Below are 24894 nucleotides of genomic sequence, written 5' to 3'. Positions count from 1 at the left end.
TCTATTGAACAACTAATTTGTCAGTTTAGAGTGTAACATCCTTATGATTTGGCACAGTGCCAAAGCTATTAAAGGAAAAGTATGTTTCTCCTCATTAAGTTAAATGTCTGTATTGAAGAGCATGTTTTTAAGATAACAAGTATCAAAAAACTGGAACAAGAAATGTTAACACTTTCACAATGTGTACTCAAACACCAAATAAATTAACAATAGGCTCCAAAAACAAATCATCAATTGCATGTTTGAACTAGGAGTTGCTTACATGAAAAACTTCTAAATCATTTGAAGAGAAAAGATTAACTGTCAAAGTACTTTATAATGGAATTTCCATTTTAATACCAACAACAGAAAGTATGATTTAATAGAAAAGTGTCATGAAATAAACTAGGGAGGCAGCCATATGTTTATGAAGATGGATTTTAACTCATGATGTAATCGCAGTTAGAATATAACCAGACCTGAAATAGTGGAATTGCATTTCATCTGTTTTTACCAGATTCCTCACACACCCATGGGAAATCTGCTAGTAGGAGGAGGTGGCAGGAAGCACTGGACAGAGTATTTACAGGATCATAATCAACCTGCAAACTTCCCATAAAATGGGCCTGAGAACACAAATGTGTAGCCTTATTATTGTGTTAAACACACTTTGGAATATTTCAGTAACCTGGTAGCTTCTTCACTTCTTGGATTCATATGCTAACTTGTTTTTATGATTTATGGCAAAACAAAATAATTGCTGAAACACCTAAGCAACACAAGTGTTGAGAATTGGAAGAAACAACCTGCAAAAATGCCATCAAATAAGAATGTGTTGTTTATCTGCCTGTTCTGTTCCTCTCTGTCTCTGGTGAATCCTCTCACCTCCCCCCGCCCACGCCTCTCACCTGTACCCCCATTGTTGTATGCGGAAATAAATAAACCTTAAAAAAAAATCTATGTCTTTACAAACAAGTTGGTAACTATTTCCTTGATGTTTTGGTGATTATTTCATGAGATGATACAGCCAAATACATTCCCAAAGCTATAGACCCCAAAATGTCTGCCACAGAAGCAGTCCTGGAGAGTAGTGACAGAGAAGGGAGCTTGGAAAACTTACATCTAGCTGCACATCTTTACCAAACTCAGAATCAACCTTCAATAACTCAGGAAAAATATTAAATGTTAAAAATTCTTATTTATATGCTGTTTCTACAAGCATTCTGGAAAATTTCCTGACTTTAATATTCTCATCTTCAAGCCCGAATGTCAAACTCTCCATACAACCTGTCACATTAGCCCCAGAGCAATTGTTCTAAATTGCAATTCAATGTTTTCTTCCTGACTAAACCCTTTCAGTGATTAGTTGTCATCTCTTGTAACACAAGGTTGTTCAGCATGTCTTCTGATGATCTATGCACACTGTTCCCTAAGACTCTGCCATCCTATTTTCCAGATTCACACTCATTTTCCAAACCTTCCCCATCTCTTCAGGACAACACACACACATCCCTGCTATTCTTGGGACTCATGTCCACTTACACATAAGACTATACCAAACTGTTCTTTCTTATGTAGCAGACAATCTCCCAAAGTCCCACTGATATTTAATGTTTCACCAACAAAAGTCTGCTGTCTTCTGAATTTCTTGTTTCACACACCATTCTAGGTATAGGTACAAATACTTTTCACAACAAATTACTCTTCATTTTAATTATGTGTTTCTAGAGCCCTCCTTCAGATAAGCACTCTCCATCTTCACAGTCTCAGAATCAAGCACAGTGCCTATTACATAAGAGATTTTTAAAGCAATGTATCGATTAAATCAATAATTCACTACCTGTATACATGTATTTATAAACTTGATAAAAACTCATCTCTAGCTATTCTGCATTTACATAAACTTACAAGCTAAAAAAAGGATTACAAGTTTAAAAAAGTAAAACATCTCTATTTCATTGGAAAATAAACTTTCCACCATACCACAAATAATTGAGAATTTTTATACCTTGGATATTTACATCTTACAGAAACTTAAAAGAGAAAAAGAAAGGTAAATATTGCATTTATCATGTGTTATTAATTCTGTAACACTGGGAGGATACTAATAACCCTATAGTTTTGAGGAAAGGTTTAATTTTCTTTTGCTTAGTTTTGGTTTTATATATATTTTATTTTTTATTAAAAATATTATTTTATTTAGAAAGAAATATTTATTATTTTAGAGCAGTTTAAGGTGTACAACAAAAATGAGAAAGAAGTAGAGATGCCATACATCCCTAAACTCCACATACACATGTTGTGTCCCATTATCAACATCATGTAAAAGAATGGTAATTTTTCTTTTTACCAAAATGAAAGTACATGACACATTGAAAGTACATAGTTTAACTTAGGGTTCACTCTTGACACTGTATATAATATCAGGTTGGACAAATGTTTAAATACATACATCTATCGGGGCATCCCTGATGGCGCAAGGGGTTGAAACGCAACCTATGAAACTGTCTGCAGCCTCTGCAGGACGAGTTCGATCCTAGTGCCCAGACACCCAGGGAGCAACCCACATGGCGCAGCAGACCTCTCCAGACTCGCCCGCTGCTCCCCTCAGCAGTGTACATGGGTCAATCTGCCTGTTCTGTTCCCCACTCTGTCTCTGGTGAATCCTCTCACTCCCCACACCTCTGGCCTATACCCCAGTTCTTATATGCATACATAAAAAATCTTTTAAAAAAAAGACATACATCTATCAATATAATGCACAGTATTCTGACTGCACTGAAATCCTTTTTGTGTTTTGCCTATTCATCCATATCATGACACAGCTCTCCCTGGAAAGCACTAAACATTTTGACCCCTGTATATTTGCCTTTCCCAGAAAATCATATAGTTAGAATCAAACACTATGTCCCCTTTTCAGATGACATCTTTCATTTAGTAACATGTACTTAAGTTTTATTCATGTCTTTCCATGACTTGATAATCATTCCTTTAGGTTTTTAAAACAACATTTATAAAAGTTAACATATGCATGATAGGAAACTGAAAGACCCACTCAGTTCATTTTTTAGCACAGAATAATATTCCATTGTCCATATGAACCCCGGTTTATTTTTAATTTTTTTTTTATTTTTCTATTCCCTGTACAATTGCACCCCCTTATTTTGACACCAATCCTTTGCCCGCCCCCCATAGTGTGTCTCTGTGAACCCCGGTTTATTTATCCATTTTTTTACTGAAGGAAATTTTGATTCCAAGTTTTGGCAATTTTGAATAATGCACCTATAAGCACCCTTGTACAGATTACTGTGTAGATATGCGTTCATCTGCTTTAGGTAGATTCCAAGGGGCATGATAATTGGATCACATCGTAACAGTACTTTTAGTTTTGTAAGAAACTGTCAAATTATTCTCCAAAATTACCATTTTACATTCCCTCTAGCAATGAATGAGAGTTCCTACTGATCCACATCATTGCCAGGATTTGGGGTTAATCAGTGTTCCAGATTGTTACCATTCTAATAGTCTATACCTCCACTCGTTTTAATTTGCATTTCCCTGGTGACATATGATGTAGAGCATCTTTTCATATTCTTATACTATCGGCATATCTTATTTGGTGAGGGAGTCTATTATGTTCTTTGGTCATTTTTTCATTAGGTTATTTGTTTTGATATTGTTGAGTTTTAAGGGTTCTATTTTATTTTGGATAACAGTCCTTTATCAGATGTGTTTTTTGCAAATATTTCTTCCCAGTCTGTGGCTTATCTTCCAAATGTCTTGAATTATTGCAAAGCAGAATTTTTCAATTTTAATGAAGTCTAGTTCATATATTTCTGTCATGAACTGTGCCTTTTGTGTTGTAGCAAAAACAGCATCACATATCCAATGTTATCTAGGTTTGCTCCTGTTATCTTCGAGTAGTTTCAGCTCTGTATTTTACATGTATGTCTATGATTCACTTTGAGTCAATTTTTGTGAGAGGTATAAAGTCTGTATGCAGATCCATTCTTTTGCATGTGAATGTCCTATGGTTCCAGCATCATTTGTTAAAGAGGCTTTGCTCCTTGTAATATTCTTGCTCCTGGGCCTCCCCTGGTGGTGCAGCTGTTGAGTGCTGGGCTGTAAAGCTTCCTGTAGCCTCTGCAGTGCCAGTTCAATCCCCGGCCACCAGCGAGGGTCCCACATGGGGTGGCAGACCTCTCCTGCCATGCCCGCTGCTCCCCTCAGCAGTGTATTTTGTCAGTCTGCCTGTTCTGTTCCCCGCTCCGGCTCTGGTGAATTGTCTCACCCTCCCACGCTTCTGACTATACTCAGTGCTTGTATAAATAAATAAATAAATCTTTTAAAAAAAATATTCTTGCTCCTTAAAGATCAGTTGATTATATAAGAATCTAGTTTGGGTTTTCTATTTTATTTTATTTTTCCACCAACATAGTGTCTTGATCACATAGCTTTCTAGCAAATCTTGACGTTGGGTAAAGAGAGTCCTCCAACTTTGTTCTGCCCTTCAATATTGTGCTGCTTGTCATGGGCCTTTAGTCCCTCCATACAAACTTGAGAATCAGTTCCTCTATATCCATAAAATAACTTGCGGCAGTTTGGGGAACAACTGATATCTTGGCAATGTTGAGTCTTTCTATCCTGAATTTGGAATGCCTCTCCATTCATACAGTTCTTTGATTTTGTTCATCAGATTTTTGCAGTCTTTTGCCTATAGATTGTATACATATTTTGTTAGATTTAAACCTAAGTATTTCATTTTTGGGATACATATATGATATTGTATTTTTAATTTCAAATTCTGTTTATTCACTATTAGGGTATAGAAAAGCAAATGACTTTGTATATTAATGTTGTAAACTAAAACCTTATTAGTCATTTGCTTACTACTGAAACTGAGAATTCAAAGTTAAAAGCCTTGCCTGTGAGCTTCTTATAGACACCAGAAAATGTTTCAACCTTGTGTTCCATGTTGTTCTCTTGCGCTTTTTATCCCAATGGACCTTTGTGAGCCTGCTGCCATCCATTTTCACATGGATCCTCTTGCACACGGTCTCACTCAGAAAGACAAGTCCTCCAAGATGGCATCTTGCACAGCTGACAAAGTGCAGCTCCTGATGCACTTTTGCTTATTTTTTGTAGGGCTTTACCAAGTTGGCTTAGGAAGAACTCTCTTCTGAGCAGTGAAAGCCACGTGCTTCCCACTGAACTTCTCAAGTTCCCACACCAGCTAGACTTGGGTTTTTTGGAAAGACTTCAGTTGAGGAATAGGAATAAAGAGTATGATAGCTTTCGGGCCTCCACCAACTCAATTTCCTTGTCCACAGTGACATTTAGCTCTGGCAGCTGCACCTTGAGGTCCAAGTTCATCTTTGGCTCCAGCAGCACCTGAGAGATGCCAGACTCGAACTAGCCCCAGGTTCTCACCTTTGGGCTTCACGATCTTTATGCTAGAATTGAACATGGCCTTCTCCTTGTAGAGCGCTGGCCTGGGAAGAGCTATAATCACTTCTTAATTCCAACCTTTCTTAATTAATTCTTTCACATTTTCTATATAGACTATGCTCAGTTTCTGGCAAAGACAGTATTATATATTACTATCCAATCTATATACATTTTAACTTCTTTATTGCCTTACCACATCAGAAAAAATTTTCAGAGTGATATTGAAAAGGAATGATGAGAGAATACATCCTTGTTTTATACCTTATGTTAATGGTAAAGTTTTAATTTCTCACTCTTAAGGATGATGACAACTGTAGATTTTTTTGTAAATATTCTTCATAAAGTTGAGGAAGCTCCCCTTACTCCTAGGGTAGTGAGATTTTTTTATATATATTATGAATGTGTATTGGATTTTGTCAAATGCTTTTTCTGTATTTACTGTGAATATCATGTAATTTTCCTTTCTTAGTCTGTTGATGTAATGAATTATATTATTTAATTTTCAAATATTGTACTAGCTGGGATCAATCCCTTTTGGCTATGGTTCTAATGTTTTATAAGTAAATTTTATCATTTATAATTTTATAATTAAAATTCTAATAGTTTGTTCAGAGTCATTGCATCAATCTTTACAAAAGACCATTATCATTTTCTTATAATGTCTCTGTCAGATTTTGATATCAGGGTAATGATGGCCTATAGAATTATATAGTTAGGAAGTTCTTCCTCTGTTTCTATCCTCAGAAAGGTATTGTGGAGAACTGGTATTTTTTGCAAAATATTTGGTAGTTAACACCAGTGAATCAATGTGGGTGTGATGTTTCCGGTTTCAGGTTATAGAAGATAATATTAATTGCTAATTCACCTTTTAAAAATGGACAAAAGCCTGTTGAGATATCCATTTCTTCTTGTGTGCATTTTGGTAAACAGTGTCTTTCAAGGAATTGGTTTAATTCATCTAGATTATCAAATTTATGGGCATAAAGCTGTTCATAATATTCCTTTATTATCATTTTAATTTCCATGGCATCTATAGTAATGTTTTTCTTACATTCATGACATTGGTAATTTGTATCTATTCTCTGTTTTTCACAGCATGCCTAGTGGAGAACCAGATTTTGATTTCATGGCTTTTTCTCTATTAAATGCCTTTTCTGAAATTCACTGATTTTTGCTCCAATTCTTAATATTTCTTTTATTCTGCTTACTTTGGATTCAATTTGTTTTTCTTTTTCTAGCTTCCTAACATGGAAACCTCAATGACTGATTCAAATCTTTCTTGTTTAATATATGCATTCAATATTACAAGTTTCCCTGAAAGCACTACTTTCACTGTATCACACAAATTTTGAGAAATTGTAATTTTATTTAAAATATTTTTAAATTTTTCAAGATTTCTTTTTTGATCATTTATAAATATGTTGTTTGAAATCCACATATTCTAGGAATTTTCAAGTTATCTTTCTGTTACTCTGATTTCTAGTTTAATTACATTGTGATCTGAGAGTAGACATTTATAATTTCTGTTCTTTTAAATTTGTTAAGGTATGTCAAATGGCCCAGAATGTGGGCTATCTTAGTTATACTGCATGAGAACTTGAGAAAAATATGTATCCTGCAAATGATGTACTCTATAGATGTAATTATATCCAATTAATTGATGGTGTCTTTCATTTCAACCGTGCCTAACTTCTTTTCTGCCTGCTGTAGCTATTCATGTCTTAGTGAAGGGTGTTGAAGTCTCCAACAATGATAGTGGATTCATCTATTTCTCCTTGCAGTTCTTTCAATTTTTGCCTCACATAGTTTAACTAGCTCTTATTAAGTGAATACATGTTATTCTTTACCCATTTACTTTTAAGCTATGTGCATTGTTACATTTAAATTTGGTTTATGTAGACAACATGATCTACTCTGACATCTCTCTTAACTGGTACATTTAGGCCACTGACATTTAAAGCAATTGTTGATATAAGTGGATTAATATCTACCACATTCATTACTGTTTTATTTTGTTATCTGTTTTTTCCTGTCTTGCATTACGGTTTTTTTGGTGATTAAATTTAGCATTTATGGATTCCAGTATCTGCCATATCTTAGCATATCAATTATACTTCATTTTTGCATTTTTAGTGGTCACCATGGAGTCTGCAATTATAGTTTAATTTTTAAATTTTTAAAAAATTAAATATTAACCCATGTTTGTTATAACTGATGAAAATCACATAAATATATAAAGGAAAAATGAATAATTTTAGCACAAGCTAAATCTATCTTTTCCTCTCTTAAGATACATGGGCACTATCTCCACTTCCACTCTTTCCCTGTACATATAAACATAATATGTACTCACTGACACCATTTTGCTTGCTTTTTTGTCAAAACAAGATTACACTGTATAGAGAAAGTACTCTGCAATTTAATAATAGATCATGGGCACCAATTCAGGTCTATAAAGATCTAGATAATTCGTACACAATGGAATATTATTCAGCAATCAAAAAAAGATAAACTCATGCCATTCACAGCATTGTGGATGGAGCTAGAAGGAATTATGCTCAGTGAAATAGCCAGAAGGAAAAAGAAAAATATCGGATGGTTTCACTTATAGCAGGAAAATAGGGGAACCAAATAAGACATCAGTGTAAAAAAATAATAACAGTACAAAACACAACAAAGCAAAAAACAGGCAATTATAAATCAGAGACATCCTGCAGGGGAGGAGGAGGGAGAGGGATCAGAGGGAGGGAGGGAGGAACACAAGAACTGAGGTGATGGTGCACTGGTGCATTGGTGAAGGAAACTCTGGGGACTGCACCTGAGGAGGTGGGGGGAAGCAAATATTGTTTAAAAATGAACAGTGATGTAAAAAAATTAAAAAAAAATAATTTTAAAAAGTGTTAAAAAAATAAAACAAAAAGTATTTTTAAAACAAAAAAAAAATCACAATAATTCTTTTCCACAACTCTCTGTGGTAGACAGACTCTTGTCTCCTGTTGTTCATACATTATGTAATAACTTTGCTTTAATGTAGACAGAATGTGACTTGCCTCTAGGCAACACAGCACAACAAAGAAGATTGGGTGTATGTGATTATGTGCACATGACTATAAAATTATAACATTTGTCTTAATATGAGAAACACTCTCCTTTGCTAAATTTAAAGAAGCAAGTTGCCATGTTGTAAACTGTCCAATAGATAGTGTCACAGAGCAAAGAGGTAAGGACAAGCCTACAAAAAAAAAAAAAAAAAAAAAAAAAAGGTGATACTACACATGGCAGCTTGCAAGGAAAACTATGCCACCAGTAACTGCACAAGCTCAGAACTTTTTCATTCCCAGCCTGATGAGAAAGGGGTCCAGTGGACCCTTGATTGGAGCCTTGTTAAGACTCTGAAAGAGAGGACCCAACTAGATTGTGACTGGACTCCAGTTCCACAGAAGATGAGATAATAAATATGCCTGGTTTGGAACCATTACCTTTATGTCAGTATAGTTAAACAGGAATAGAACATTAATACATTACATAATATTCACAGTATATCCAAACAGTCTGCTGATAGATATTTTGGTTTTGTATTTTGTTACCACAATGTTGCAATAAGCATCATGAAAATCTTTGTTTATTTCAAAACAGAGACTGCCACCATAAAAATGTGAAAATAGGGACAATTTTCATTTAAAATATTCATTCTTGTTAACATTACTGATCTTCTCTTTTCTCTGCCCTGATTTCTTCAAAGATCCCCTAACAATCTCTGTTTTTAAATCCATAGCCTACAAAGTATTCTCCATGTGCAGGGTATGGAAAAATGTCAGGCTCTTCTGCCCTCCCGCCATCAGGACAGATGATGGATCCTTGCGGTCCTGAATGCATGCCTGATGGCGGGTACCTGGAATAGGGTGTGGGCATAGGTACATGGGATTCATCTGGGCTAAGACTGGGCTTTTAAGGTCAGCGTCATGGGGACGCCAGCAGAAGCCAAGAAGCCGAGAACCAACAGAAGCCAATAGAGAAGCAGAGAACGCTGGAGAGCCCAGATAAGAGTGAAGACTTGCTGGGGGCTGGGAGGCCTGCCAGCCTCCCGGCCCCCCAGCACCCCTGCTTGCCGTGTACCTGGTAATCCCAATAAAAGACCTGCAAAAAACCACTGAGGACTCTGACTCCTCCTTTACCCGGTCTGCTGGATCCTAGAAAACCTGCCCTGTGGTCTTCCTGACCCTACACCATGTAACAGGTAGAGGGAGCTTTGTAAAATTCAAAATGACTGTCTCATTTTGCTTCTTAAGACAGATTAATGCTTCTCATTTTTCTCTGTATACAGGTGAAACTCCTTACCATTACTTGCACACCCTTCATGACTGGCCTTTAATTTATATTATCAGATAGATGTCTCACTTCTGTCATTACTCTGCAATCTTCAGTAAAGTCAATCTCAACTTCTTGAATTTATGTGAAAACTACCAGCCCTGTGCACATGTCATTCTTTTTCTCAAAACATGCACTTTTCCACTCCATTCTGCACTCCTTAGGCTAACTTCTAGTTGTGGTTTAACATCAAATCTACATACCATTACCCTGAAAAGCCTCATCTGAAGTCCCAATTCTGGGGTTACACTTCCCCTCTCTACTTTCCCATGTCTAAGCACAAAACACACTCCGTTACAACAGGAGATATGAGAACCACCTCAGAAGTGCCATTTTCTGTTTTGCATAAAATCTACTTAAGGAACTGATTGCTGAGATTAACCTTCTGGCTAAAAGACATAAAAGGAATGTAGTTCTCATAGGAAATTTATTTTCTCACCATTTAATCAAAAAGATAAAACAAAGAAATACTTGAATGCCCCTCATATCACACACAACCAACCATCCATTCCACAATTCCCCCAAACCGGTCCAGAAAGAATTCAGATCTTTTCCGAGAAGCCAGGAAATCTCTAAACCTGCCAGAGGACCAACAATGATCTCCAAAGAATCCACAGTAGGGGAATTTAGCTCAATTAACCATCAATTAGTCATTTGTAAAGGGAAAATAACTACTCTGCGCTAGCCATTATTCTCAATTTATCTATATTACAACACCATGGAAGTCACCTTGGGACTGAAGGCAAAGTTTCAGGTTTGCACAGTAGTCATCAGCTGCCTTGATACAGATGATTCCTTCCTTAGGCACAAAGCAAAAGAACCCAATGTGTCCAGTTCCCGGTCTCTTTATGCTTCTCCAGGTTCCTTCACAGCATGTAAACACATCCCAGAAAGCAATTTTCTTGACCACAGTGACTTTCAAGAGTCTTTGATGCCAAACCACAATAAACAATACATTTTCCATTTACCATCACTATTCAAGGCACACAAACATGTACCTAAAGAATCAAAGTTTCACAATACTGCTTCTCCAGGTGCTCTTCTCTATTTTATGCTGTTTTTAAGTCATTGTAGGGTAAGTGGAAAAGTGTCAGGCTTTTCCGCCCTCCCACCATTAGTGTTGATGATGGAGCCCTGCATCCTGCACGCCTGATGGTGCGCACCTGGAGTGGGGTGTGGGCATGCATAGGTGGGCACACCTGGGCTGAGACTGGGCTTATAAGGGCAGCATCATGGGGACGACAGTAGAAGAGAACGAGCAGTAGAAGAGAGAACAAGAGTAGCAGAGTGAGAGAAAGAGAAGAAAATGAGAGCAGAACCAGCAGAGAAGCAGACCACAAGAGAATGCCAGAAAGCCAGGAAAGAGTGAAGATTCCCTGGGGGCTGGGAGGCCTACCAGCTTTCCAGGGCCCCCTGGCCCAGCACCCCTGCCTGCCATCTACCTGGTAAAAGCTCAATAAAAGCCTGAAAAGCCACCAAGGCTTCAGGACTCTCCTTTACCTATCTGCTCAGATCACAGAGATCCTGCTCTGTTCCTTCCTGGCACTAAAGTCATTTATCATACCTTACTATGTCAATTTTATAGTCTTCCAATATGGATCTACACCCTAAGTTAGAAAATCACTGGCATTCTTTTGTTTTGTTTTGTTTTAATTTTACATATATTTTACATCATTCTTCTTTTTGTACAATGTGTACTTTCTCCTCTCAGGTGTAGTCCCTCTAAAATTCCCAACATCAATTCACCCATGCATCATCACCATAGTCCCTTGTGCTCTTTCCTCCCCTGTTTTGATCCCTCTGCCTTTCCTACCCCTGCAGAATGTCTCTGATTTATAGTTACCTGTTAATTTTTAATTTATTATTTTTTCCTGATTCCTTATTTCATTCCCCTATATTCCTCCTATAAGTTTATTACAGCACTATTTACAACAGGTAAGATATAGAAACATCCCAAATGTCCCAAAATAAATGACTGGATTAAGAAGATGTTGTGTATACACACACTAGATTATTACTCAGCAATCAAAAAAGATAAACTCATGCCATTTTCAGCAACATGGATGGAGCTGGAAGGGATCATCCTCAGTGAAACAAGCCAGAAGGAAAAACATATTGGATGGTTTCACTGGTACTCTTTTAAGGTGTTATATCTTTTTCACAACTATTAAAAGCCATAATCTTCAATTATAGCAATTATCCTGTTTGTTACACATTCATCAAACAATATTAGTTGAGCCTCTATTGTCTGATAAAGAGTGTGTTGCTCAACCTCTTAGTTTCTATCTCATTTTATAATATCAATTCACCACTGGTTAAATTCTAGCAATGATGAATTGCTCAAAGTTCTTTCTTACCTTTTTATGTTTTACTCAAAAGAATTGTGAAATGTCTCCTAAAATGTAGTTTTCAAACTTTGGCTAACATTTCTGGTCTTGTTTTATATGTCTCCTTTGTGTATCTTCCTAAGACTTTCAAGAACCAAGTGGGGGCTCCTGCTATAATCTCGTGCAGCTGTCGCAATTACCAAAAGAACAGTAATTATACTCTGCCATAATTGCTTGTATATAAGGCTCCTGAAGCAAGAACGAAGACCATATAGGTGTTTCCATGTCAAGCCAAGGACAGAAAACCTCTGCCCCTTCCCTGTTGGGTCACAACCTGTGTACTAGCCCCTGCACAACAGAGGCCAAGGATTGACTGTTCCATGTGGGCAGGTAGCATTTTGAATGATCAAGGGAACTCCCCTAGAGGCTTTGTCTTAGGCAGTCACTGTTTTCCATACCTCTTCCCAAATTTCAAAAGTTTATGTAAAGGATTTAAAGGGGTTTTACTCACATCCTCTGCAGATGATCTTACCAATACATTTTATCTCAGGAAATATTGTGAGACAATTTTTGGGAAAGCAAGTGGGTGCTTGGGGATGGTGGTAAGGAACCTCTAATTGCCCAGATCCAGTTCCCAGTTCAACAGGCAATAGAATTCTTTTGATTGCCCAGATCCAGTTCCCAGTTTAACAGGCAATAGAATTCTTTTGATTGCAAGTCCACCCACACACGCACCCAATAATGCTCCACAGTACTCCATACTTCACTATAACTGTAGTTAATTATTTTTTTTTAAATCTCCTTTCCTAGAATATAAACTCTACAAGAACAGACACTGTGTTCCCAGCAATTATTCTCCCAGATCTGTACAAAATTCAAACACAGTAGGTTTTCAATTGATATAGATTAAATCACTCAGTTACTGCTCACCAAAAAAAATCTGGTGGCTTTGCTTCTTGTGATAATTTTGAAGCAGCAATATCTACTTGATTGAAACCCTCCCCACATTATCTTTCCTAAAATATCTTCCAAATTATTGTGTGTTCCCTGAGTTGTCCTTCATTTTGCATTTTTCAAACTCTTTTCCTGGCTCATTTCATCAACTTCCCTCACCTGGTTAACATTCTTCAATTTTAATTACATGCTTTTTGTGGTGAATAACAATTGAAGTAATTTTAGAAGGTGAGATATTTGCTAACTGTAGAGAAAAAAGCTAATGAAATTCAAATTTATTTCCTTGCTTATTATCCAAATTTACAGCTGTTTGCATAGCTCTACTTAATGAATATAGCTATTTTCATATCCAGCTGAATCCCCAATCTCTTTCTTGTCGCTGTTTAAAACTGTCTATCCTCCCCCAGAAATCAGGGAATAATCTTTTTCTTTTTTTAAACTAGACTTGCCTGGAGCTTCCCTCACATTTGGAAAAAAAAAAAAATTAAATCGTATTTTGGGAGTTCCCTGGAAAAGGAGTAGAAAGGAAATATAAAAAAAAAGGGAAGGAGGAAGGAATGAGTTGGGGGAGAAAGGAGAAGAAAGATCTTTCTATAACTCAAGAATTCTTTCACAACTGATGAAAGTCAAATAGTCAACATAAGGAATACTACTCAGAATGTCCGTGAGATGACACAATGATCCAGTTTTTGTCAAAGCTCTAAAAATTTCTATTGCAAAGTTTGATACCAAATGAAAATAACGGAATTAATCTTCCAGGCCTTTCATATATTTTTCAACCCAAACTGAGTTTCCCTTTTCTTTCATAATGTAGACCCACTTGTTTATTTTTGCTTTTATTTCCATGGCTGTTGGAGTTCAGTCCACAAAGAAGCCAATGTTGTGGAGACGTTTGCCTGCTTTCTTATATATATTTTGTTGTTTTGGGCCTTACATCCAAATATTTAATCTACTTTGAATTAATTTTTGTATATGGTGTGAAACAGGAAACTAGTTAAATTCTCTTGTGTGACATTTTGCCACTAGAGCCTTCCAGGAGGCTAAACATTACTTCTTTCAGCCTGGCTCTTTGGTACAGGAACAATCTTGGCAATAATCAGCCTGCATCTGTTTCATTTACTAATTACTAGTGTGGTCAGGTACCCTGGTAGAGGGACATGGGACACTCAGATGAATAAGACTTAGGTCCTTACCCCCTAAATAATCAGCATTCCACTGAGACTGACAGAAACACAAGTGCCTGAGCACAAAGATTTCACATACAAGTTGACATGTCTACTGTCTTCACAGGCACATAAGGGATTCTTCAAGTAAAAAGTGAGGATGTCCCAGAATGGAAAGAAAACTTCAAAGGTACAGAAGAGGTGCCATGTGTTCAAGGACTGGAGTTGTTCACAAATAAAACCCACAAGGTGCAGTAGAGGGAGGGAAAATTGGAGAGCTGGAAGAGGCTAGAATGAATGAGCTTCAAAGGTTGTGATCAAGAGTTTGGAAATCATCAATGGTTGCTAGAAGCTAATGAAGAATATTAAAACACACTATAACATAAATAGATTTTCTCAAATGCTGTATATGAATATTTTGCTACTGTGGCTACAGCCTTATAGACAAAACCAACTTAGACTCACTACACTGAAAATAATTTTTGCTTACTAGGAAAAAAATCACATAGGATAGCATCTTACTGGTGTTACTTATTGTAGATCCTTATCATTTAAATTGCAAAAGATGCTTCAAAAAATCTGAAAATCAAGTGAGTCAGTAAAAAGGAGAATTTTGTGTTCTTTTCTTTATGAGCAGACCTCCTATCTGCAACAGAGAAAATGTTAAAATCTGGCTTCTAGTGCTGTATTGCTGTGCAAATTTCCTGGCATGAGATGCATCTGCCTTTAAATCAGTGGGATTATGAGATGCAGAATCTGTCTGAGCCATTTAATATGAGTGAAGTGGCAACAGCAGCAGGGGTATTTTTCATGACACACCTATTGAAATATGATGCTATAGCTAAACACTTTCTTAATGATAACCATTCACCCACAATATTAAGGAGCCTCCAAAAAGGTGTTTTAAAATCTTCAGATTCAAATCTTGTGTCAAAACAACTCAAGGTGTAAAGCTGAAATTACCATTTGGAAAATAGAAAAGCAAGAAAATTAGAAAACTGCAATAAATAATGTCAGCAGGACTCACTGCAGCCAAGGTTAAACAATCTGTTCTTCAGGAATTATTAAGGCAGTTTGAGCTGATGTCGTGTTAGCACGGCTATTGTAGTGCAACCTTGGACAGCTGGATCTAATATTCAATTATCACTCTTGTTATAGGATATGGCACTTCAGTGCCCTTCTTCCTTTTTAACTTTCATCACCAAGTAAGGAGGAGATACGCTTTATCTCCAAAAACTGGTTAAGGATACCGAAGCCAGCATTCTTAATTTGAAATTCAGATACGAATGTTTGTGTGTGCATGTCCCTTCTCTCCAATTACAAGCAGAGTCTCTGGAAGTCCTAACCCATGACAGACATTTGGAAACTTTCATCATGTTTAAGGATGGAACATTATATGCACTCTTGTGCTGATTTATTTCACAGCTTAGTTTTCCTAAATGTCAATTTTGTATTCCAGAAATAAAGAAAGGGAATATAGAGAGATATCTCAGTGACTTGGGGGGGGTGGAGGGAGAATAAGAATGGAAGATAAGGGGCCTCCCCTGCTGGCGAAGCTGTTGAGCTCTGGGCTGCGAAGCTGCCAGCAGCCTCTGCAGCACTGGTTCAATCCCTGGTCCCGGGCGAGGGTCCCACATGCCGGCGAGGGTCCCACATGCCGGCGAGGGTCCCACATGCCGGCGAGGGTCCCACATGGTGCGGCAGTCCTCTCCTGCCATCCGCTGCTCCCCTCAGCAGTGTATTTTGTCAGCCTGCCTGTTCTGTTCCTACTCTGGCTCTGGTGAATCCTCTCACCCTCCCGAGTTTCTGACTGTACCCAGTGCTTGTATAAATAAATAAATCTTAAAAAAAAAAAAAAGAATGAAAGATAAGGGACCCAATTAAGAAACATAAGTCTCAAAACTACATTAAAGCACTCTTAAGAGCATACAGTATCATCAGGGCATTTTTTAAAATCTCATCAGCCAACTAAACTTGCCACTAGTGTAGTTTAATTCTAATACCTCAAAAGTAATCCAAAACCATCAACCTAGGAACTGATTCTGAATATTGGTCCAGATGGGAGTAAATTATAAGTATTACAAAAAGAACACATGCAAAGAAAAGGAAATATGACAAATTTCTAAACAAAATGTTTAATACACATTGGGAAAATTCACCTCTGAGGAAATGTAAACAAAATAGGATCTTCCGAAAAAGATTTTTTTTTTTTAAATATGTGCCAGAAGTAGTTGACTGTTGCCCAAGAGATCCATGCCTTTCTTCTACATTCCTGGCACCAGGTTCCCAGCCCTGGTACATCCCTCAAGGCTTAAGATGTGTACCTAACCTACTGGTGTTAGCCAACCATTGCTCTAAAGTGTGGGGTGTGTGTGTGTGTGTGTGTGTGTGTGTGCGCGCGTGTGCCCAACTATGGACAAAGGAATATAAGAGGGGATTCACTCGGGCTTATTGGGAGATATTTTCCTCTGATTAGAGAGAAGAAACCTGTTTTGACATAATTTACCTCACTTAGAGCTTAAAACCAATTCTCATCTGAGAAAAGGACAGAAACTGAGACAGGTTTTTTGTCTTGAAGAACACTTTGAAGTGGTAAGAGTAGGGCAACAGGAAACTGGGCCCTGATGGCCTCAAGCATCTCCTAACCTAACATGTCTGCACTCCTCCAAATACATCATTCATGAATAACAAAGCTTCATGATTTTATCACTATTAGTCAAGAACTTTCATAGTATTATTTTTAAATGTCATACTTACATAGTATGTTTTATATCCTCAGAAAAGTATAGAAAGGAAAATATTCATAAATCAAAAACAATGAATTATGTAACAAAATGGTGAATACAAATCAAATACACCTGTATATTAAACAACACAGAAATCTGAAAATGAAAAAATGTAACCATTAAAAAAGTAGACAAGATAAATACCAAACAAAACATAAAGGGAATGAAAATAATCCAGAAAAAAGGATAGAAAGGTAGATTTATAGTATATAAAAAGAAGTTAAAATACAAGAAATGCATAGGCCTCCCCTATGGGAGGGGTTAAGGGGTTAAGATGCAACCTATGAAGCTATCCGTAGCCACTGCAGCACGAGTTCCATGCCTGGCCAGAGAGGTACCCACAAGGTGCAGCAGGCTTCTCCTGATTCACCTGCTGCTCCCCTCAGCAGTGTATTTCAGTCAATTGGCCTGTTCTGTTCTCCACTCTGTCTCTGGTGAATCCGCTCACCCCCAGCACTTCTGGACTGTACACCAGTTTTTGTATGCATGAATAAATAAATCTTTTTTTTTTTTTATAGAGGCATGTTTTTATTTATTTATTTGTTTGTTTTTGTTTGTTTTGTTTATCATGCACTGGGTACAGTCAGAAGCACGGGAGGGTGAGAGAATTCACCAGAGCCAGAGCAGGGAGCAGAACAGGCAGAAGGACCGAAGGACACTGCTGAGGGGAGCAGCGGGCGGCAGGAGAGGTCTGCGCGCCATGTGGGACCCTCCTCCGGTGGCCGGGGAGCAGCCGGGGATTGAACCGGCGCCGCGAGGCCACGGGCAGCTTCGCAACCCAGCACTCTACCGCTGCGCCACCAGGGAGGCCCAATAAATAAATCTTTAAAAAAAAAAAAAGACAAGGAATGCAGAAATTCCATTATAAACCTAACAGAAATTCCAAAAAGAAATATTAGTGAGGCACTTCCTGAAGAGATAATGCCTGAGAACTTTACTGATTTACCTAATATATGAGAACTAAAATAATTTTGATTCCTAGACAGAAGATGTGGAAACCTAAAGACATCAAGGAAAAATATTAAATGTGATTGGATAAGAGAGCAAGAGGAAATGACAGATTCCAAAATATAACAGAATAATAATTACAAATTGCATTAGGGAATCAGTCATCAACCTAGAATTCTAATGATCAGTTAAGTTCTCATTCAAGAATGAAGGCATTTAAATAAGACTCTCGCTGAAATATCTATTAGATAAGAAGGAAAGTTAACCGACCTTGGGATGCGAGGAACTGAATCACAGGCAGGTATGAGTAGGAGGAGAAATAGAAGATGAGTAGACACACAATAGAGAAGGTGGAGGGCAACAATTGTGTCGTTTTTATATTGGATCGCCTCTTTACATTACTTTTTTTTCAATTCTAATTTATTTTTATACTTTAATAGTAATGCATGTTCACTTACAGCATAAACACTGAACACAATGAACACTGTATTCAAACAGGAATGAACTAGTAAAATCTGCTGGCCATTCTTAAATTTTACACCCACAAATAAATGCTGATAACATTCTATTGCATGTTCTTTTAGACTTAGGTCTCCCGATACAACTGTAAATTTACAAAATGACTTCAGAATAAAGGGAGTGTTCCAAAATATTCCTACTATGCATACGTTCAGTGACTTGCTTTTCTTCTTCTACCAACATACCACAAAACATATTTATAAGTCTGTAATACTATTCTGTTTTAATATTTTTAGTGAGTGCATAGTTTAGAGCAGGGCCACCAAAATTTCTGTAAAGGGCCAGACAGTAAATATTTTTTGACATTGGGAGACATAAGATCTCTGTTGCAGCATCTCAGCTGTGGCAATGGAGCATGAATGGAACCACAGTTAATATATCCCTTTGCACTCAGCTCTCCCCTCTGCTCTGTCACATTTCCGTTTGAAGTAAGGTCATGGTAAGGCCAGGATGTTTTGGGCATGCGGCAGAAAGGAAAGTTGAGTTGGGGATACATTTTATTTGGGTGTCACTGGATGATTTACATAGTTCATGGTCATCTGCCTGTAATACTGAGGTACAGTCAGTATACTGCCCTGTTCCCTTCCCACTATGAAGAAATGAAGAATTCCCCTCCCACCTACATAATGAACTCAAAAGGCACTCACAAGAAGGTGCATAGTCAGAGGTCTTAAAGTGATAATGGGTGTGCCTCACAGAAGCAAGTCTATAGTGCCCGGAAATGTGTATGTATAAAGCATGGAAGTCTATATATATTTATGTGGTGTAGAAACAAAGTTTAAAAGTTTTAAAGCCAGAACTTCCTCCTGGGAAAATTCCTCCAAACATCAGATATGTAAAACTGTACATAGAGGATCAGTTTTTATTTCTACCTTCTCAAAACAGTTTTATCCTGTCATGAATATATTCTACAACATTGCATGTATAATTAAAAACCCACTATATTTTTATTACTTTTTAATACAAATAAAATATTTAATAAAGCTCAAGTATTCCATTGTAATGTATTCTGTAATATGTTAGTAAAACAAGAAAGCCACGGGCAATTTTGTACAGAAAGGAGGTTAATTTTTAAAATTTCTTTAAATGCATTTTTTTGAAAAACTGAAAGAAAATTCAGAAAAAAATTAATGGGTATGAGAGAAATGTGATAAACATAAGCAATACAATCAAGTCAAAAGAAATTACTCTGACATTTAGGAATAAATGATACCAAGCTTTTTGTCATAGTATACCAAAACCTGAATTTATTAAGAGAAAAAAATATTTCAAATGAAGATAACTAATAATTTGATTTCTATAGACATGCTAGAAAAACATTAAATTTCTTACTGATTTTACACAAAATATGACATTAACAAATACAACAAAAATTCCAAATATTCTTTTTTTAGTCACAAACTGGCTAATAATTGTTATATAGTCAGAGTACTTAGGAGTAGTCACATTTCTAGATATGATAAAATTGCTATGGAGATCAAATTAAATAATTCCTGTATATTATTTAAAAACACAGGGTTCTTGGTAAGTCCTCAATAAATGTTAGCTTTCATTACCATCAGTCATAATCCCTCTCATCTTTGGTCTTTAAATCTGATCTCATTATCTAAATTATTTAAAGTAAAAAGCCAACCAACGTATTCATTACCTGAAATATAGAGAATCAAGAAGAGGAAGTTTGTTTTGAACATAGGAAATCTGATTTAATCATTATTATTGTTGTTATTATTATTTTACATGCAGAGTAACAGCCTCTTGTCTAAGGATAGGTAGACCTCTAAAACTTGCTTCTTTCTTTTCCCATAACAATAATAACAAAAAGATTGTGAAATACCAAATAATATGTCCACTTTCTGAGACTGTGAAAATAGTCTAGCTGAAAACACTATGTTAATAATTAATCCCAGAAAAATTTGTGATGTTGCTATGCCTTCCTTAGGTCAAAGCTTGATCATATACTTCCATTTTCACAAGGTGACACAGTGACTCAGCATGTGTGTAAACAAGGATTTTTACTCTGAATCTGACACAGTGTTAACACAGTGTTGAATGTTTTCATCTTAGCAAAACTGGGTGCTCAAGAGCATTACCAAAATAGTTTTCAGAAATATCTGTGAAGAACTCTATTGAAATCAATGCCCAAGCAAAAAAAAAAAAAAAAAAAAGTACATCACAATGGTTTAAAAGAGGAAAAAAATCATGAAAAAATTAATCTGAATTATTAACAAATGCCATTGTAGGCAACGAAATTTTTTTTTCACAAAACTTTAAATGTGGATATTTTAAACTCTTCTTCATGCTTACAAATTTATGAAAACTGAACTGCACAAAACATATGTAGAAATCTGTTCTCACAAATCTTCAACAAGACTATGAAGATTAGCTTCTCTGAGCAATTTAAATTTTCATTTTTATGAACGCTAAATCATGACGTCTTCAATTTAGGTGCTTCACAGCAAATATAACAAATGAAAATCTAAATCATATCAGGATTAAGTTGCTGTTCTTTTTCTATTAACATTAGCCCCAAATTATTTTTAGATCATGTCATGCAAATGTTTTCTTTCTTCCATGCTTCACTCCCACCAACTTAACACAAGCAACAGAAAATGCTTAAGAATAAAATGAAATTCCCCTCAAAATAAACAATTTTTCTCAAACAACTTTAGGTGAAAATTTTACAGATTCTTCAGGGTTTAAGCGACCATCCTCATGCATGCAAAAGGAACATTTTGTAAAGAGTAAGGTGTACCTTATTGTATTCCAATAGTGAATCTTCTACAAGTATGGATTGTCATTGCATTAACAAGGCAAGATTTATGAAACAAGTACTCAAGTTTTGGTTTGTTATTTTAAAAGTGTACCAAACAATAAGCATTCATTTCCCACATGAAAACAAAGGCAAAGATACCAATTTAGGAACTAATGCCATTCAAAAGTATTTGAGGACATCATTTAAAATTCAAATAACTTCCCTTTCTTTGCTGAATAACTGGTAAATGTGAACTGAGTCAAACCTACAGAAAGCTCAGAAATTAATAGAAACTTATCTAGCTAACCCCAAGACAGATAGCAGTTCACCAAAGATATTTTATGTATTTTAAAGATATTTCAACTTCAATTTAATTCAAATTATGAAATGTGTGCCACCTTATATGTCTTAGTCTAATTTGGATTCTTCAAAGAATTATACTAGAGCAAAACAACCATTGGACCAGCCCCAGCCTCTGTCTGACATATGAAATGTTGCACTCAGAACTCAGTTGTTTTAAAATAACAAACCAAACCTTTTAAAATAACAAACCAAAACTCAATGTGCTTTTTTTTTCTTTTTTTAAAGATTTATTTATTTATGCATACAAGAACTGGGGTACAGGCCAGAGTGCAAGGGGTGAGAGGATTCACCAGAGACAGAGTGGGGAGTAAAACAGGCAGATTGAAATACACAGCTGAGGGGAGCAGTGGGCAAGACAGGAGAGGTCTGCTGTGCCATGTGGGTCAGCTAGATGGGAGGGATCAAACTAGTGCTGCAGATTGCTTCATAGAGCTGAAGCTTAACCCCTTGTGCCACCAGCGAGGCCCCCATCAACATGACTTTTGAAATAACCTAACAGTAGCTAAGATCATGACAAACGCACAGTTGAAAATATGCTGACTGTAAAGCATTCCAGAAGAATATTTAGAGCAAAATTTCACAGATTCTGCAGGCTTTAAGAACCCTGGTTAACCTTTAGTATTTATGAGAGGTCGACTACAATAGATGAGAGGAGGAAACAGAAGTGATACTTAAAACAATAGGCTTCCTGGGTCAATTCATTTAGCCCTTATCACAAAAACCTGAATCAATTTAAATGTGGGTATACTTATTTATATTATTGACTTGTGTAATTCAATATGAAAATAGAAAATGAATTCTTTTTTTTAAGATTTATTTATTTATTTATACAAGCACTGGGGTACAGTCAGAGCGCGGGAGGATGAGAGAATTCACCAGAGCCAGAGTGGGAACAGAACAGGCAGACTGACAAGTACACTGCTGAGGGGAGCAGCGGGCGGCAGGAGAGGTCTGTGCGCCATGTGGGACCCTTACCCAGTGGCCGGGGATCGAACCGGCACTGCAGAGGCTGCGGGCTGCCTCACAACACAGTGCTCAACCACTGTGCCACTGGGGAGGCCCAGAAAATGCATTCTTAATAACATCAAGGTTTCTTCCTCTCCTATAGCAAATTAAGTGAATTATTTCTGAAAGATGGTGGAAAATATTATGTAAACAAAGCACACACTGGGATTCCCTCTTCAAACACTCTCTTCAGAACTCCACCTGCTCATCATCTCACTGTAACCCCACAATGAATCCAAGACTCTTCCACCTCATCTCATTGTAGACATTCTTATAATTCACAGAAGCTTTTCCTGACCCCAGACTTTAGGTGGCCCCAATGTATGTTCTCAGGACACCACACATCACTTTTATAGCATTTTTCACAAATTTAATTGAATAGCTGTTTGTTTAGCTATGTACTTAACACCTTTCTCCTCCTGAGATGAGAGGCTCTCTAAAGGCAGGTGTCATATCTGCCTTCCTCACCTGTACAAATGCTCTGAGGCAAGGGCTTTTCCTCTCACAGCAATCACATGAGCGGCTGGATCTGCTAAATGCAAATTGAGTCAAGCAAACAGAAAACACAAAAGCTAACATAATAGAAACCTATGTTCCCACCCTCAAGACAGAGAACAGTTCTCCAAAGACACTGTCTATGCTTTCAATATATTTCCAAACAACTAAAGTTTCACCCAGTTTTTACCTCTTTTCTAAGAGTAAACTCTATCTTCAACTGGTATGTATCAAGCCTACTTTTATAGCAAGTTATTTTCAGCACTTGATAATTATTCACTAGGCATATATGCCAACATTTTCTTTAATTCAGATCTTTACATAAATTATATATACTCATTTGTAGTTACTATTATATTTTTGAGATATATCTATGTAAAATACAAATACATCCAGATCACTGTTTAGTGTGTCAGTTATTATGAATAACAGTTCTTCAGAATTATAATTGTATTCACTGCTGTTCATGTTATTTTATTTTAATGGCTTTATTCAAGTCTAACTGCACTGTAAGTACACAGATTACTCAGTTGTCATGTATGTGAAACCATAGCCATAACAAGATATCCATCACCCTGGAAACTTTCTTCATGCTCCTTGTCTTCCTTCTCTTCCACTTCTTTTTTTTTCTAAAGATTTCTTTTATTTATTTATGTATACAAGAGCTGAGGTGTAGGCCAGAGGTATGGGGACAGGGGTGAGAGGATTCACCAGAAATAGAATGGGAAGCAGAACAGGCAGATTGACTGAAATACACTGCTGAAGGGAGCAATGGGTGAGTTAGGAGAGGTCTGCTGAGCCATGTGGGTAGCTCCCTGGCAGGGGATCGAACTCCTGCTGCAGTGGCTGCTGTTAGCTTCATAGTGCTGAGACTTAACTCCTGTGCCATCAGGGAGGCCCCTTACTTCTATCCCTATTCTTTCTGCCTCGAAAATCACTGAGGCATTTTCTGCTGCAAGCTAATTTACATTTTCTAGAATTTTATCTATATAAATGGAGTCACACAGTCTGTGCTTTTTGTCAGTCTTCTTTCATTGTTTCATTATTTCTAATGAACTGGCAAACTGGTTTTACCACTTTATTTCCCCAGAAGTAGTGTGAGTCCCAGTTATTCCACATCCTTACAAAAATGGTCATAATCAGTCTTTTTTAATTTAGCTATTTGAATGGTATACATTACATTGCATATTCTTAATAATTTGAAAATAACCCCAAATAATGTTGAAATTATTTTTCATTATATTTTCTTTGATAATCTATTCCAATTTCGTGTCCATCTCTTAATTTATTCTTCTATTATTTCATCTCTTTAAGAGACCCTTATATATTCTGGATACAAGTTTATTATCAGATACATAATTTGCAAAGATTTTCTTTCAGCGTATGACTACAAACAATAACTTTTTTTTTTAAAAAAAAGAATTTCAGTTTTGATGAAAGCTAATTTACTGATGTGTTGCATGGATTATATTTTTGTGTGTTCTATTTAAATTCACAAAGATTTTCTCCTATGCTTCCTTCAAGAAGATTTAGGTTTCTGGGGCCTCCATGGTGGCACGGGGTTAAAGACAGAGCTATTGGGCCTCCTCTGGTGGCACAGGAAGTTGAGCACAGTGCTGTGAAACTGTCCTCAGCCTTTGCAGTGCCAGTTAGATCCAGGCCGGCAGGCAAGAATCCCACATGGTGCAGCAGACTTCTCCCGTCTTGCCTGCTACTCTCCTCAGCATTGTATTTCATCAGTCTGCCTGTTCTGTTCCCACTCTGTCTCTGGTGAATCCTCTCAACCC

The 24894-nt window shown here is 36.8% G+C and overlaps 1 protein-coding gene and 1 pseudogene across 5 annotated transcripts in view; both read right to left on the bottom strand.

Annotated features, from left to right (window-relative positions):
• CTNNA2 (catenin alpha 2) overlaps positions 1 to 24894 on the bottom strand; it is a 1153910-nt gene that overhangs the window by 1050280 nt on the left and 78736 nt on the right. The window lies entirely within an intron of this gene.
• Positions 4858 to 5446, bottom strand: LOC119258589 (40S ribosomal protein S7-like; annotated as a pseudogene).

Source organism: Talpa occidentalis, unplaced genomic scaffold (genome assembly GCF_014898055.3).
Source record: "Talpa occidentalis isolate TD23 unplaced genomic scaffold, MPIMG_talOcc4v2.1 talOcc4.5, whole genome shotgun sequence".
NCBI lineage: Eukaryota > Metazoa > Chordata > Mammalia > Eulipotyphla > Talpidae > Talpa > Talpa occidentalis.
This window is presented reverse-complemented; position numbering and strand designations above follow the sequence as displayed.